This window comes from Drosophila arizonae, chromosome 2 (genome assembly GCF_054131065.1).
Source record: "Drosophila arizonae isolate 15081-1271.41 chromosome 2, UAZ_ARI_1.0, whole genome shotgun sequence".
Classification (NCBI taxonomy): Eukaryota; Metazoa; Arthropoda; class Insecta; order Diptera; family Drosophilidae; genus Drosophila; species Drosophila arizonae.
The window spans coordinates 16,205,011-16,223,077 of NC_142922.1; the positions used below are offsets into that span (position 1 = coordinate 16,205,011).

At 34.3% G+C, this 18,067-nt stretch overlaps 1 protein-coding gene and 2 non-coding genes across 8 annotated transcripts in view; 2 read left to right on the forward strand and 1 right to left on the reverse strand.

The window, feature by feature from the left end:
• The window catches only part of Fur1 (Furin-like protease 1), a 173,982-nt gene that overhangs the window by 114,487 nt on the left and 41,428 nt on the right, over positions 1-18,067 (reverse strand). Inside the window, exon 1 of one of the 6 annotated variants that reach the window (XM_089476494.1) lies at positions 6,531-6,723. The exons of the other annotated variants lie outside the window; for them this stretch is intronic. The gene's annotated coding sequence lies outside the window, so the exon portion shown is untranslated. Of the gene's footprint in view, positions 1-6,530; positions 6,724-18,067 lie in introns of those variants that run through there. 6 annotated transcript variants of the gene reach the window in all.
• Positions 12,245-12,315, forward strand: TRNAG-GCC (transfer RNA glycine (anticodon GCC)). The gene has a single exon. It is a non-coding gene; the product is annotated as a tRNA-Gly (tRNA).
• TRNAG-GCC (transfer RNA glycine (anticodon GCC)) lies at positions 14,695-14,765 on the forward strand. Its single transcript has one exon. It is a non-coding gene; the product is annotated as a tRNA-Gly (tRNA).

An 18,067-nucleotide genomic window follows, 5' to 3' on the forward strand; every position in this document is an offset into this window, starting at 1 on the left:
AATACAGAGCACAGAGCACAGCAGGCAGCCATGTTTTGAATATGATTTAATTACTGCTAATTGCTGCTCTGTACTAATTAGTGAAAGAGAATCTCTCCCCATTCCCGTCTAGTATTCTTTAACATTCCCTAACATTGGCTCTGCCCCTTCAGCATGTCCTTGTTATTGTTGTGCAAATGCAAATGAAATTGGGTGTGAATTGAATAGCTAATGAGCATTTGCTTTTGGCACTTTTACACTGTTACACTGATTGACATGTTTAAGACACAGCTTGACTCTGGCAAAGGATTTCCATTTGAAGTCAATTGAATCGACTGAAAGCATAAAGGTTAACTAATTATCAAACCTGTCAGAGTTAATTAATATTATTCTCAAAATATTGTATTTGGAATAATTGCCTAGAGCAAAGTATATTGTTATCACAAATCAGAAAACGTCTGCCTCAAGCTCTTCATTTGCCGCGTAGCCACATATGGTAGCTCAACTAATTTATTATATACCCAACTATAATATTAAGAGAACTTCAATGCTTACATCACTTTTTATGACGTTATTAAAACCACAATTCATTTTCATAAAATTTATGGCTTAGAAATACTTCATGCATTACATAAAGTAGAGCAAATTGTGGTTTTGAAGAACTTTCATAACAAGTTTTTAAGGTCTTTTTTTTTTGTAGCCTTTGCGGTTACAAAGCTCAGAATAAAACATGGAAACATATTTACATATGTATATAGATGTATGAGGTAGAAAGAGTGGAAATAAGAGTGGATAATTTTCCTAACTATATCAAATAACTATGTAAACAAAATATGTTTTCAATGATGTCTATGACGTCAAATGCAGATCATTCGATGTGCTTGTGATAATCTGCTGCGTGTTAGCTGCTTAATACTCTCGACTACAACTATTTCCGGTATACACATAGAACACGGCACATCAAACACAACGAGCCTTATCACACTTCAAATGGCAGTTCGGGCCGTGGCTAATAAATCATTCCTTTCCATTTGGGGCTAAGCGCAGATTAACGATGAAAATAGCAATAAAAAAAAAATAATAAAAATAGACACGAACCTGATGATTTGGTCACAGTGATAGTGGGTGAAAAGTTGTACATTAATGACAGACGGACAACAGGGATAGCAACAACAACCTTTGATAGCTGTACAGGTGGAAAGCAATAAATCTCCATTAAGCCGAGCTGCTTTCATTAACGGGTTTTGGGCACTACAACAATGCATGGATAAGCACTTATACATGTATATATTCATATGCCACATCGTAGACCCGTATACGTAATATCCACAGATGACAACTTGACACTAATACACACACACTCACTTGGGGCCTGCTGTCAACGTTTCATGCACCTGTCGTAAAAATGTTTGCGCAAAATATTTTAAGCCGCATTTTGACAAAGGACCCAAACTAGTGCACAGCCTTAACACAGCGTTGAGCGTTGTTGCGGCGATGGGTGGCAAGAAGAAGCAGGTGTACCAACTCTCTGACCAGCTCCTGTGCACAGGACATCGCTGTGCAAATATGACAGCCATTGTTATTTTATGCCATGGGCCTGGCCGAGCTTATCTCCGTTGGCCTCTGCCTGTTGTCTAAACAAATAGCCGTTGCGTTTTCGCCACATCACCCACACACACACACGAACGCTGGCCAAATGGATTATGCAACAACAATGTTGCCACAAAATTTTGCACTAAATATCACAATTTTGCGGTCGGCTTTTATGCAGCCGTGCAAACATTATTAATATTTTCTGATATTGACGTGGCAAATTCTATAAATGTCTGCCAAACTATTTATAAAGCTCTGCGACTTTATGTTCAAAAGCTTAAATATAAATGAATACAAATGCAACACCAGTTTTCCCTACACTATAATTACATTTGTAAACATTTTATACGCTTATCTATTTAGGGCAGACAAATGAAATAATTATTTAAAGTGCATCGAATCTCTCATGAAATTAATGACGCTTGTTTGACCTCGATGCTTGCTTTATTTCTATTTTATGAATATATATTTCCGCTTCTTAGGCATCAAATATTTATGCTTGTCATTTATATAATCTCTTTCCTTAATAGTTAGTTCAATAGGTGCATTAGGCTTACATAATTTATTATTTATAAATTGCTCTAGTTAATAAGCTTGTTTAATTTAATATACTTAATACTCTGAGTTATGATATAATAAAATAATATAATAATTATGAGTCATGTTTACTTGGATTTTTCTCTGGCTAGTTGACTTTTTTTTATATCCTGGCTGATGTGCAGTTAATTATTTTTAAATATTTATATATCATATATCATATTCCCATAACCTGATCGCAAAACCTGCAGCTGAATCAATTCAGCTCTGTCAGTCCATCAATCTAAAGTCTTGATTGTCAATCTATTTCTCTGCATCTGTGCGTATGTCTGTCTTCAATCTATCTATGTCCGTGTCTGTTTGCATGCATGAGCGCTTCAAATACTGAGGCAATAACAGCAAGCGACACGAAAATTCACAAAAAATATAGGACACGCTTATCAAATTCATTTCAAATAATCGATAGCTTTGACACTTCTGTGAAATCGAAATGAAATGGTAAATCAACCTTAAAATTTGCTACGATATTCAGAGTATCTTCAAGTCGAAAAGATTTCAATTTCTTACTAGTGATTTTCATTCCATTTCAATATTCATAAAAAAAGACACTCAAATAACAATTGACCAGCTAAGCCAAGTAATCCTCTAAACAAGCAAACACTTTCATAACTCTAAGTTAATTTGAAGTAATTCATAAATTCGCACCCACACCCACACCTACACCCCACACACCCACACACACACGCTTGGCAATTGACAAACCAATTGACAAGTCACTTAATTGTGGTATTAACCGCAAAACATATTGCCCTTCGCATGGGGCAAGCGTGTGACCAGAGCTTTTTTGGGGGGTGCAACTGTCGAATAGGGTTCAGGATTAAGGGTTGTAAAATGCAAGCCAACTCCCCCAAATTCCCACACAAACATGCAGATTATTTAAATTTGCTTCCTTCTTTTTTTTTGGCATTTTTGTGCAACCGCAAACAGAGAAAAGCAATTTACACCCAAATAACCCCTTCTGTTGCGCAGTGTAGCTCAATTAGCTGTGGCTAGTATTATAATTATCCATATAAATATATATGTATATATGTATATATATATGCATCTCTGCATCTGCATTCACATTCGCATTGATTGACAAACAATTAAATTATGCTTTTGGCCAAGCATGCTGACATTTGCTTACGCAAATGCCTTCGATTGCAATGTAAACTGTGTTCAACCCAAATTAGGGTGGCTCAGCATGTCGTTGGGGTGTCTATGCTCGGAGCTTGTGTTGTGCTTTGGCCATTGCTTTCCCATTGCCACATGTATGCTAATTTGGCAGCCAGGACAAAACGTATGAGATTTTTGGCTTTGTCCTACAATTTGACAATGGACATTCTTTTTGGCCATTCGGCCGTTCGGCCGTTCGACCGTTCGACCGTTCGACCGTTTGGTTGGCCTACAGAGGCAAGTTATTTGTTGTACGGATATTTCAGTGCTGTGCTATGTTGTACTGTGTGTGTTCAGGGTATTCTCTCTCTCTGTGTGTGTGTGTGTGCTGAAAATGTTCCACCACGCACATTATTTTCATATGTCTGACTGTCTGTCATTGGGAATGAATCTGCGGCTGTTGTGCGCCCCATTTGAATGCGAAGCTGCCGCAGCTTCTCTGGTTTTGTCTGTTGTGGCTTTTATGCGAAATTGCTTTTTTCGGCATTCAGCTTTTGGCAGTTTATTGTCAACCATGATTGTGTTTTGTTTGCCAGAGGGGCGTCTGTAAATTTAGCCGCAGCGTTCGCTAACTCCATTGTGACCCAACATAATCGGCTAAACAGTGCAATTGAGTTGCACATTTTCGTACTTATCTTATTAACACAGACTCCATAAAGCAGCCGATCAAATCTCTGATTCGCATGGCTATAAATAGTTCTTCGTTCTCAGCCTTATTAACAGCTGCACCAAATTCGTATGGCCAATTTCATTTACTAAAGTCCCTTAATAAACTGAAGTAGGCTTAAACATGCACTTTAGGTATTTTAAATTTAATTAGAAACTCAAATGATAATCTAAGCATTTTCCCAAAATATTACGAACCACATGCAAATTACATTTCGACAATTTAGATCATGAATTTACTTACATGCCAAAGCCAAAGCTGACAATTCTCTGACAAGTCAATTATGGTGATTACATTTTTGCTTAAACAACCTGAACAGTGCTCGACAGGTGAGAGTGCCTAAGCTGAAAATGAACAGACATTTGAGTCGCCAACTGGGACGTGTTAGTAGCCAAATGCCAAAACTCGGTCGGCTGCTTCAAGAGAAGCAGCAGAGTATTGGTAACACCTGAACGACTCGACATGCGGTTGCACTTGCAATGCATCATTTCGCATTTCGCATTTCGCATTATGGCCTTTGGCCCAGCCTAGGAGGAAATTGAGAATATCGATGTAAAAGTGGCAGAGCTGGATCCAAGAGTTGTGTAAGTGCAAAGTGCATAAATTGAATTGAGATGAAGGCATCAAAGGCAACTGAAATTAAAATCAGGCACAAAGCCTGAAAACTTTGCTGCAAATGCTAAAGAGAGAGCGCTCTGTTGGCCGCATTAACCACATGCCCTCACTCCCTCACACACACACACACACACACACACATTGAAATGTCCCCAGGCTGGCCTGGATGGGCGTTTGATGAACACAGCTGTTATGCATATGCCCCACTCGATTGAACTGTAACCAAAAGTAAAGCAGGTCATATGGAAATTCTTTTCCCATTCGACTTGCTACCACAATTTCTCATTTCTTTTGCATGTTCTTAGCCCTACAAATTCGATTTTAACAATTCCAATGCAAGCAAGAAAACACTGCAATCTCGAGTTTTACATCAGATGCAAATGCAATCGCTATAAAAGAGATTAGTTTCAGATCTTTAAGACTAAACTCACAAATGAGATCTCGGACACTGCGAGGCATTATAATATATTAATTATGTTTAACTCAAAAGTTAGTATGATGATAAGAGAAGCTTTTAAGATTCTCTTGCAGATAGTAAATATTTAAGAGAAAGATTTTTAAGTGATGCTGCATATATATTTCAATTCAGTTAACATCTGACAACTGTAATTGCGCTCCAAGCATTATGAATGTTCTGTTAAAAGTCAGCATGTGAAAGCAACTCAAAAGATCAAAGCTATGGCCATAGATATATGGCTACAATCAGGCACTCAATGCGAGCACAACTCAAAGAGATACCGACATATCTTCAAAATAGATGTATTTATAATGCAAGTATGTATATATTTATATATATGTACATAGAGTGCCGCAACTTCAAAAGAGCGCCAACAGCAACTGAACTCAACTATCTGCTGCTTCTTTAATGCTGGCCACGAGGCTGATTTATATATGTATTAATTTTTTTATATTTTCAAATTTTTGGTTGCTTTCAAGTTACACAATTCCATTAAATCAGAAACAGAGCTGACCTCTCAGTTTGCCATATATATATCATGGTATATAGTCTATATATATAAGCAAACAAATATATATACTTATATATATATGAAATCTTGAGCTATCTGCGGTTTCATTTGCATGTTCATTGACATTGAAATGCGTTTCATGGTCCGTTCACTTCTTCAGTCTTTTAATTGTTTGTCTGCGCTTCAAGCGCATCAAATTTTATTCAAATTAAAAAGAAGCTGAGCAACAGCAAGCAGTCAAGACATATATATATATGTATATCATATGTCTGTATATATAAAGTGAGAGGGAGAGACATCTCAAGTGGCAAACTATTTCAGCACTTCAACTGCCAAAAATAACTCAACATTGAATTTGTTAACCTTGAATTATTTAAACATTTTTGCGTGGTGTTATTTATTTAAGCTTCCAATTGAATGTCAAAGCTGAAGCGGAAGCTGTCTCTTATAAATTGAGTGCTATTATATTTCTACTTGTTCGCGAAGACACGATTATCTCAATGGCTTGTAGTCTAACCTGAAAATAATTGTCATTAATTATGCTTAGTTAATTTTAGGCGGAATTAATTAGAGCATAGTTCACATGATGTAAGTGCAGGAGAATAAGTACACAAGTAAGTATACACATATATATTTTTAAATACTACATATATATGCTAAAACTTTTGCTATAAATTTTCTTTTTGCACACACAAATTATTAATGCAAAAAATTATATAGAAATTATATTTTTAGCTTTTTAAATGGGCCAATGAAGCGGAAATGCCTCGAGAATCGAAAGAATCAACAAAAATAAAAGTTTAAAAAAAAACTCCAAGAAAAACTTAAGTTTTTCTCTATAATTTGTATGAACTTTTTTCCCTAAGCATTAATTTTTTTACCTTATTAAAATTTCGCTGGTCTTGGGGGTTTTCTCATTTATTTAATGAGCTGTGTTTTCTACTCTCACGACTTACCTTTTTAAACTTAAGTTGGCAGCCCTTTAGGCACTCGTTTTCTTAATCAGCAATTTGTTTATTATTTATGTACATATCATTTTTTTTTATTATTAATAATTCATTTGCATTTCAGATTGCCTTGATGCTTATCTTATGTAAGAACAATAACAATAGCTTGGAAATCTTTGCCCTTATAGCTGAACCGAATATTAGAACCGGCTAAATACAACTGAGTAGTACTGCGAATCTGTAGTGAAAACCCCTCTGCAAAATGTAAAAATAAATAATACAAAATATAATACGGCTGCATTGTAATTAATGTTCTGAAATTTCTGATTATCAATTGCATATAATGAGAGTTCCGATGAAAACGTTGCGAGCCCTGTGAACTGTGTCACATAACCGCCAATTAAAAAAAGTCCCCCCAATCAAATACTATATACCTAAATGAATTGTAGTCAATAAACACGAGAAAAAGTAATTGCAGCAACAGCTGCTTCAGCAGGTTGAGCTCTACACTCGAGTCGAGGCACACATATATGTTTGCTTAGACAGTTAGTTAACCGCCCGTTGCGCAACCAACTGTCTAGCATCTTATCGGGCGGGACAATTAAAATAAATTCTATCTTAGCTGATAAGAAAACTGAGAAAGGTTTTTTTTTGTTTTTTATGCATGGCTGTGGCTCATCAACAACAATTTAATCTTTATTTTTATTTATTTTGGTTAAATTAGATATTTTTTTTAATATGCCAGTAAAGCTATCTGATTTGCATTTACTATCCATAAGAAGAGGTAACACAGTTGGTCAGTCTTAAGCTAAATTTCAATGATTTTACTTGATAAACCTAAACTCAAATATTAACATTCCCATCAAATGACTAACATTTGTAACTCAATCAACGTAGGCATGGTCTACATTTCTTTACTCTCCAGTCGCACTTGAAAACAACATCATAATTTCCAACAATTTCTTTGCAGATAAGTGGAACAACAAGCTTATAAGGTTGCTGAACTTTGCGGTGTGTAGGGAATGGTGTAATCAGAGTGCAATTAACAAATCCACGAGATGAGATAAACAACATGAAAAATGCATGAAAATACTATCCATATAAACGAAGCGCCGTTGACCAAACACATTAGCGCGTCGCTAATGAAGAGCACAAATTGGCAGAGTACTGATTTAGCTGGCTGACAAACAAACCAACAAAAAGTATCTCACAGATACAAGCACACAAACACACACATACACGAGCACACTCACAGACAGTAGATAGTTATGTACAGCCAATCAGTTTGCGAAATAATTTTTCAATTTACGCACAAATGGCATGCTAATGAGCCATATTAAATGTTAGATTTATGGCATCATTCCCAAAAGACTGTGACAAATTTAGAGCAAACTAATGAAGAGCCGCTAAGTGCTGCCCGTTGTGCGGAGTATGCGGGGGCAACAGCCTGAACTGGAGCAAAACAATTAACAGGTGCGATGATTCTCAATTACAGTTAGATGCACTCGATTGAATGCTAATCGAAAATATTTCCTTATACTATATTTCCACTTAGAGAGTATCTTAGCGCGTGAGCATGACTTGGGAAGCAGATGACCACCATCATCATAGAGTGGTTCGTTTATAAAAATCGTTAAATATCCAAATGTACCATAAATAAAACTCCTACATAATTCTCATATATATTCAATATATATGTAAGTGAACTTTAATGCATTTGATTGAACATTTTACAAAATTAGAAAATCCACCTATCCAAACCTAGAAACAATAAACTTTGAAATGCCGCATATAGAAAACAGATAAAGCTAGAATATATATTATATGTTAGGGTATTTAAATTTTCACACATCAACGTCAGCTTTTTCAGCAGAGCTTATCGCTTCAACTGCTAAACAAAAATGTTATGGGACTTGAGTTTATTTATTTTTGTATTTGCTTATAATTGCCGCGGGGAAATTATCATTATGCAGCTAAGTAGCATTGAGCGTGACCAGAGTCTGGTACTCGCATCTCTGATATATCCACCTATATAGAAAATTACAGTTACGACACTTTTATCGTGGTACACACGCTGACTGGACTGTAATTCAGTTTCATTAGCATTGGAACATGCTAATAGGCCTATTTCCTATATTGCTCTCCAGATCTCGTGATTGCCATATATAAAATGGCAGCACAAATATTTTGCATGTACATGCGAAATGACCCGCATTTGATAAGCCACAATTCTAGCGTATTGGCATGCATGAATCGTTCTGATTGTTACTAGTTGAGAGCATGTGAGTTGAGAGTGTGTGACGATGAGTTATACTTAGAACCATTTTATTATTATTATTTTATTCTTGGAACCACATTATGATTGAACCTTTACAAAAAAAAAAAAAAAAAAAAAAAAAAAAAAATTAAATTAAATGCACAAATATAATATTCAGAATTTATAATCTCTCAGAATTTTTTAATTGTTGCTCGTTTCTTAGCTTCGACTTGTTCAAGAACATAATTATGCTATAACACAAGGTGCTTTATAACGTTTTCACAAACTTTACACGCTGCGTTTTTTGGCTGCTGCTGTGCAACAAAAATTTCTCAGTAATTTCGGGAACTATTTTTTGCCAAGTTTCCCTTACACTTTCAGGACATATTTTTTGGCATTATGTTTTGCCTTTGTCTTTTTACTTTATGCACTTTACTTATCTTTGCTTTTTGTTAAGAATTTCAAAAATATTCATTTTCGTTTCGTTTTTTTAAATCTGAAAGTGTTTTGACTAAAAATTTTCCGTATCTTTGCCGCATTTGTCAGTTCTTGGCGTTAATATAATTAATTATATCATTCCATTTACCATTTACCCGGCTTTAAGCTCGTTCTTAAAAAGACTTACCTGCAAAAAAAAAAAAAAAAAAACAAAAATATTTTAAATTAATTATTGCTGTGATTGATAATATGTCAATATCAAAAGTTGAATAAATGCATTAATTTAATAATTGTAATTAATTATGCAAGCAATGAAAGGTCTTAATGAACATCATTGCATAAAATGCTCGAGCTCTACATTAATTGAAACAACAGAGTAACCTATATAATATATTACATATATACAATTACATATATACGACACATTTACTCAACTACTGTCGAGTGGTGCTGCATAGTCAAGTTATGAGTTGGTGGTGTGCACCACCATGAGCTAGGCATCTGTCAGAGAACATTCGCTCAATGCATTGAAATAACCCATCTCTCGACTCTCACTCTCTCTGTATCTCTCTTGCTTTCACCCTCTCTTCATCTCTCCCTCTCCCTCTCCCTCTCGCAGCCGCAAAATGGAAATGCAAATGACAGACCGAAGAAGCAAGTGCATATCGTGGCACATTAGTTAAGCTAAAGTAGTTTCTTGCGAATTAGATAACTCGACTCGGATATACCGTATGTCTACAGGATGAGAAGAGCTATCAAATAACTGTCCGTACGAAAGAATAGAAGAGTATGAATTAAATATGAAGAATCAACATATGAGTAATCAAAGCCAAATCTCATGAGTCTTTAGAAAAAGGTAATCTTGCATCCAAAGATTTAAATAGATTTAAACTGAAAATAAATAATATTTTGTATATTTTCAGAAATATCATTTTTTATTGTTTTATTTTTTTTTATTTCATTTATATTTATTTCAAAATTTCATATTTGTCTCTCACTAAATTTTGGTTTACTTTCATTAGCTTGCTACAAGCCAAATATATCCTTTGTTTTTAAAATTATGAGTAACTTGAATATTAGGGCATATGACGAGTTCTTATAGGTACACTTAGAGAAATAATGAGTAAAATTTGAATAGAAACAAAGATATTAAACAGACTAATAAAATATTATATACATGATATAAGAGTGCAATTCAAATTACATTTAAATAACATTGCAAAACACAATAGTAATTAATATTTTTAATATATTGCTTGATTAGCTAAACCATTATGCTAGTAGGGTTCCCTTGTTAGTTGCATTTTCAGTTCACTTTTAGTTGCTCTTGAGTTTACAGACCAATTTCAATTAGCTAGAGTGAAGAGTACCCCTAGACGGCTCAATACACATATAGTAGTACTTACATACATATATTCATATATATAGATATACGTATATATGTATATTTACATATATTTGCTGGGTTGTGTCTGCCAGCGCAAGTTAATTACGCAATTGACTCAACAAGCCATCGCATAATGGCAACAGCAACAACAACAACAACAACTTTCTGTCGGCTCCTAGTGTCATTTGCCATTTGCTGTTTGCCATTTGCCATTAGCCTTTTTGCCCATTTGGCCAACAAGGCTCGAGCGACATATATGACCAACATTCTAATTATGCAGATTTGAGGCGCACTTTAAGTAGACTTTTCGTGCTTTGGCCAACAATCCATTGCAATTGTCGAGAGTGCCGGACTCAGAGTTGCCCTAGGGAGGATTTACAGATTTCCTGGTAATATCTATTATTCCCTGGAAATATCTATTAATATGCTATTCCTATATGTCGATAACTAATGCTCTTAAACTGGAATCTCCAAGAACTCTTAGAAATATCTCTTCACTTGTGCTCTTGTTACCTGCATTTACATTTATCCATAAAACCCACTGAACTAACTCTCAAGGAGTGCTAAAAACTTAATTATAAATTAGCCAAAAAGCCGCTAACAGCTGGGCTAACACCTTTCTATAAAGAGCCGGCATGTTGGCTTTGCGGATGGGCTTTGGTGTGGTTTGTGTGCCCGCCCAGCTTTGCGTATTGTCCTACACTTTATGCTCATTTACATTTAAATGAAATTCCTTAGCTGGAATTTATTTCACGTATTTTTTTCTTACTTTTTCCACTTTTTTGTTTTATTATTAATTTATTTGCTTGGAATTTAATTAGTTTTAATGTTTGTTCTCTTGCATTTCGTTGCCAATTTTGTTTTGTTTTGTTTCTCCGTCTGGTGCGCTATCGCTCATTTTGTCTCTTATCATGATTCATGCAATTTACGCATAGTTCAGTCTTCCTCTTCTTTTAATTTTTATTGTGCAACTTGTGGATGCTATTTTTTAAATTGCTGTACTTTTTATCGTGTTGCCGTTGCTTTTTATCACTGTGCAGCAATTAGCGTAATTATATTTAAGTTGCATAAGCGCATGCAAAAAGTTTTTGAGGTACGTAATAAATTTAATAACTTTATGTATAATTCGTAGAGAGAGAACGAGATATAAAATGACATTTGTCGTGGACAATTTTAATTTAAGAATTAGTCAAATAATATATGAAAGCTTTTAACTATGCAAAGCAAAGATTTTATATATGCTTTTGTAACGACTGAATTCCATTAAGCTGTAAATATATAATAAAGCAATTTAAAAATTTATGTGGAAATGATTCCAGCTGCACGCAATAAATAATATATGTATGTGATAGAAATGTCATTAAGACTTAAATGTTATTATTCAACTTTACGTCACATGCGTATTAGCCACACAAAGGCCAAAGGCTTATCAATTGACTGACAGTTTCTAGGTCTATTTTAAAAACAATTCATTTGTCTTATCGGCAACCATGTATGTAGTTCCTTATGTATTTGTATGAATCACATAATCACAGTCTTCACACTGGGAGCAACAAAAATACTCATATACATAAGTTGCCTTATTAAATTTACGATAGGAATTGATTAAACTTAAATAGAAAATACCAAAATTGGTATCAAGCATCGGTGGTTCAGTGGTAGAATGCTCGCCTGCCACGCGGGCGGCCCGGGTTCGATTCCCGGCCGATGCAAATTATTTTTTTTATTTCAAGTATAAAATTACAATTATATATTAGTATTTTTATATGGTATAAAATTACTGTTACTGTTAATTACTGTTATTTTGCATTTATATTTTCTATGATTTGAAAATGCCCTCAACATGAACAGTTATAGTAGTTTTGGTAGTTTTCCTTATTAGGTACTATATATGTAAAATATATATAAAAGTACAATATATAAATTATACACCTGCATACATGTTTGATTGTCTGTTAAATATGTATATATTTAAAAAACGATCTTATAAGATACTTCGCTTTTTAATTATTTATTATCATTAATTCACTACTCGCCACATAGCTCTAAATAACATAGCTGAACAAAAATTGTTAGATTAATTCCTAAATTGTGCCGTATTTTGAAATTCTATTAAATGAAATATTTCTCATATTAGGTAGTACAATTGATAAAAAAAAAAAAAACGTGCATTTTACATTTTTAAATGCCAAACTCTACACACAAGTATATGTATGAAAGTAAAATATTTTGGCAAATGCAACCGCAAGCCGTAAGTAGAGGGATACAAAAGTTTTTAGCCAAATATGATTTGTAGCAAAATTTATATAAAATGTGGAATTATGTTGTGGTTTTGCCAAAAAGCGTCCTCACCGCACAAAAAGGCAGACACAGAGGGCATATGGACTAACATGATGTGGGATCCCGTTGTAATCCATTAAGGAGTCTATTATACAGTTCTAATTTGTGGTCGTGTTAAGGTGGCAAACTTTTTGGGGAATCGACCTATAAACTGATTTCATAGCTGTCCATAAATAAACAAATATAGTATTCAAATGAGAAAATAGCTAGTTGAAATCGAAAGCAACAGAATATAAAGGATGCAATAGTTTGACAATTGATTTATACTCTATAGCCGTGGCAATGAAACGCCTATGACAATAATGCCAACGCTAATGCTAATGCCAAAGCCAACCAATATGAATGCAAATGTTAATGCTAATGTTAATGCCAATGCTAATGCTAATGCCAAAGCCAACCGATATGAATGCAAATGTTAATGCTAATGTTAATGCCAATGATAATGCTAATACCAATGCTAATGCTAATACTAATGCTTATGCTAATGCTAATGCTAATGCAAATGTTAATGTTAATGTTAATGTTAATGTTAATGCCAATGCCAATGCCGATGCCAATGCCAATGCCAATGGTAATGCTAATGCTAATGCTAACGATAATGCTAGTCCTTATGCTAATATTAAAGTTGCTAATAATAATGATGATAAAGGCAATTTTATAATTGATTCAAAGCTACACAACGCAAATATACCCCGTTCGCCACTTGGTGAACAGGGTGTAAAAAGTAACGATTCAAGTACTTATTGTTATTATTATGTTTCGGATTATTGTTATTCTAGCTATCGTTGGCTTATCGCTAGCTTCACTCTAATTGCTTTTGGTCTGCTGACTCGCCCAAAAACTCTAACAGCATGTTACCCATACCGGCACAAGCCCCAGACAACAGACAATACAGGCCACTGTATCCCCGCCCCACCCTCTCAACTCCATGGAAAGAACCCCAGCACGATAACCAGTTATGAATTCTAACGCATGTGGGAATTATTATACAGTTGCAGTCTCCAAAAAGAAGAAAAGAAGAAGAGTAACGTCCCCAGGGTAAAATTAATTTCACGTTGTCAACAGTATTTTTGCATATACCGAAACAGATACGAGAAGAAGGGTGTGTCTATATGTATGTGTGTACTTTTTGATCCCATGCAATGGGGCTGTAACTTTTAATTAGAAACTCTGGCTAAGGTCTCTGGGCGCTGTCGCTCTGTCCTGCTCAAATTGTAGCTGAACGTTTTGTTAATTTGTGTAATCGTTAGTTTTGTTGGTGTTTTGCTGGTCATTATACAATTTAAGCTGATAGTTTATGTGGTCCAAGAACAAATGGCTAATGGGTTAAGTGTGTGTGCTTCAAGACTTTTTAAGTGTATCCCCAAAAGGTTGTGGCAAAAACTTTCCCATTCACAATAGAAGCTGCCAATTTGCTACATTCGACGTGTGTTTAGTACATCCTTTACCTTAGGGACGAATTTTTAATGTTTTTACTAGGTTGTTTATTGATTGCATTAGTAGACCTTTCGTAAAGTTAGATCAAAGGTTTCACAGTTCCATAAACTTTTAATTGTCGAAATATAAGTTCGTAATAAAATTCGTTATTTCAAAGTATTATATCCTTGTTTACCTTATTTAACATTAGAAACTTAGGTTTATTAAACCTTAAAATGTTAACAAAGGTGAAACAAAACAGCAACAGAAAGATATTTGAATGTCAAAACCAAGTTCGAAACATACTAAAAGTTTATCTACAGCCACTCTATTAAGCATCGGTGGTTCAGTGGTAGAATGCTCGCCTGCCACGCGGGCGGCCCGGGTTCGATTCCCGGCCGATGCAAAAAAGTTTTTTGTTTATTTTACATTTATTAATTTATAAGATATGAGGTTTCTCAATAAATATGAACAAATTCATTTATAGAAGCTATGAAATAGTTTCATTCATAATTTAATCAAAATTAATTACAATTGTATTGCCTCTGAGGTTTTTAGCACTAGAAGACTTGTGGTCAGCAGCATGACAAGAAGAATTGGTAAGACATATTTCAAAGTGGCCAGCAAGAGTCATAAATATACGAACTATCTGAATAAGCTCACATTGCATATGGCCATAAATCTTAGGGTACATTCAACTAAGCCACAAAAAAGAGGCCCTACAAAATAACGTCCAAACCAATCAAAAAGCTATGCTAACAACTTCCGCGTGCCACACAAAAATAAAGAAAAAACGAGTAAAACAAATAAACAAAACAAAGACTGAGAAAAAAAGCCGAAATGAAAAGCTTGTGCCGCATGGCCCTGACCATAAACTAGACTATGAATTTCAATGCATCCGTCGCCGCAGCAGCCGCGACAACGACTAAAAATGTGCAACACACAGTGCCACAAATTGTGGCAGGCAGTTGGTACGGCCTTTAAAATTGGCCGCTTTAATTACAAAAACTTTTTCGCTGCGCTTCGTGTGCCACTTGCAAAGGACAGTCCAAACGGATATATCTGTCCATAGTACATATATAAATTGAGCTAAAATATCAACAAGCAGCAGGACGAGCAAAATAGCCAGCAAAAGTTTCTGTTGATTTTAGCATTCGATGGTGTCTGGCGAAATGTTGTTCATATTTTGAGTAAAATCGCTTTTCGAATTTCGAAGCTGGGCACATCAAACAATCATTAGCATCAAGTGCAGACGGAAAAGTTTGCGACATTTTTTGAACACTGGACGCAAAAGATTTGAGCATGACACAGAAAAGAAATAAATAAATATAGTCGAGCTGTATGATAGAAAAAATACTCTATTATAATATGTAATGTAATGTTTATCGTTCAGCTTGCAATGCCTTTATGTAGCGGGTAAGTAAATACTTGCTAATGAAATGAGATTTTATGTTGATTTAATTTCAGTGAATTTTATAGTGATGCATATAAGCTGAGATATTGAAACTAATCTCAATTTAATTGTCATAACTGTTCTTTATACCTGCCATATATAGGGTATACAACTAACTTGTCAAGTTTTCATTGAAACAAAATATCGATTGCTGTCTGGTCGCAGTAGACCTAAGAGAGAAACTTTATCAATGCTCTGCTTTGCTCTCTTCCTCTCTCTGTCTCACTCCCTCCCACTCTCGGATTAAAGCTTTTGTCACATTTTCGTTTGCCTTTTCAGCAACTTTAATGAGGCACTCTTAATTAATCTTAAGCTCTAGCTGCACTTTGAAATGGGGTTTCTCTAATGCGCATGAACTGGGTTAAGGCAAGCGAACTTCTTATTTCGATATTTTTCAAGGTAAACATAATTATAAATGGGTTGAATGAAAACTTATATACAACACTGATTTCCAAATAAAGTTGGTATTTATTGACGATTTCATTTTCATATAATTTTAGGTAATTTCTCCTCATTTCTATGTACAATCAATGATTGAATTCTCTCGAAAATGTTTTAGTAAAGCTTTTTCTTTACCTATCGTTTATTATATAATCCCAGCGCTGTCCCGCATTGTTTATAAATTGTTTATCATGCTAATGACAATTAAATTTGCATTACTGGCCTTTTATTGCATTTCATTAGCCGCAATTAGTATTGCTGTTCAAATATAAAATAAGTCGCAATTATTTATGCGTAATTGGCAATTGTTATTTGCTTTGCCCAGCGATACCATATCGAACTATATATATTTGTATGTATATATGCGTCAATAAATATATGTGTATATGTGTAGGAAATATCTGTTACTAATTGTAATTGAACTGCCCTTTAATTATAAATGCTTTTTATTGTTAGCAAATTATTTCTATTTTCATTATGTGCTAATAAAAATTTCATTCGATTCTCATTTAATTGCCGAATTATTTAGATTCAGATCATTTTTCACGTCAATATTAATTATATGCATTTTAAGATAAATGAAATAAAATGTACATTAATTAAAAGTTAATGAAAATTTTCAATTTGAATTAAATTAAATATTTCTTATTTACATTTTGTTTTAAATATATTCCTTTCAATTCCATTCCTGTATAGAAATTAAGCTCACTTTTGAGATTTTTTGGGTTTCCAAATTATCTAAAATGCTTCATCTGTCTAATATATCTTGAAGATGATATCCTCTTATGTCACACAATTGAAGATGGCTTTGAAATAAATGCTTACCCTAATCCTTTTCCTATATCCGCACAACAATTCCTTTTTCATTTTGCGTCCCTTTTTTTAACATTTTATATTCCATTTTCATTTCCTTTTCAATTGCTGGACACTTTTAAGGCAAGGCAACAGGCACATTTCTCAGACAATTTAACAGAGCCCCAAACGAACGAAGAAACAAAACAAATTACAAAAAAAAAGAAAAAAATACACAAGACTCACTTGCAAACTTTTCATAAATCCTTATGAGCATTAATAATCATTAGTTCATACATATCACATGCTTGTATTTCGAGCTAAGCAAACAAACAAATATATATACCTAAGTTTCTATATCTAAAACTGAATCCTTGCCACTTCCGTTCTCCCTCTCTTTCTCTCTGATGTTTTATATACCCAGTGTTTATGCTTGTGATTATTGTAGGGTATTATGGTTGATTGCAGGCTTGATGGACTCTCTTTCGCAAGAGATTGATCGATTCAATATAAGAAATTCCTATGTACACATAGATTATCTCTTATATAAATGTGAATATACGAATATATATCATTTGCTATAAGACTCAAGATATTTCAAGTCTCAAATGTCTTATTAATATTCTAAATATATTAATAATATTAATATTTTCACTTGAATATTATATTATTATAGTTTATTTATTGTAAATAGTATTTTGGTTGTATTTAATTTCTTTCTAATATTTCTAAATCATTTTTTAGCACTGCGCACAGGGCATCTACTAGTCTGCATTGTCGTTTTGTTTTCGTTTGGCTTGTGCCATTCACACAATTTGTCAAATTCACTCAACTGTATGAGCAAAAATTTCACACACACCCACAGAAACCGGGAAAGGGTACTGTATGTTGGGGAGGTAAGGAAGAAACCCAAGTTGAAGGCAAGAGCTTAAACCAAGTCCGGTTCCAAATCCATCTCTAAAGCCGGCTCTCTCTTTCTCCCTCTCTCCATCATACTTTTCTTCTATTCACTCTCTCTCTCT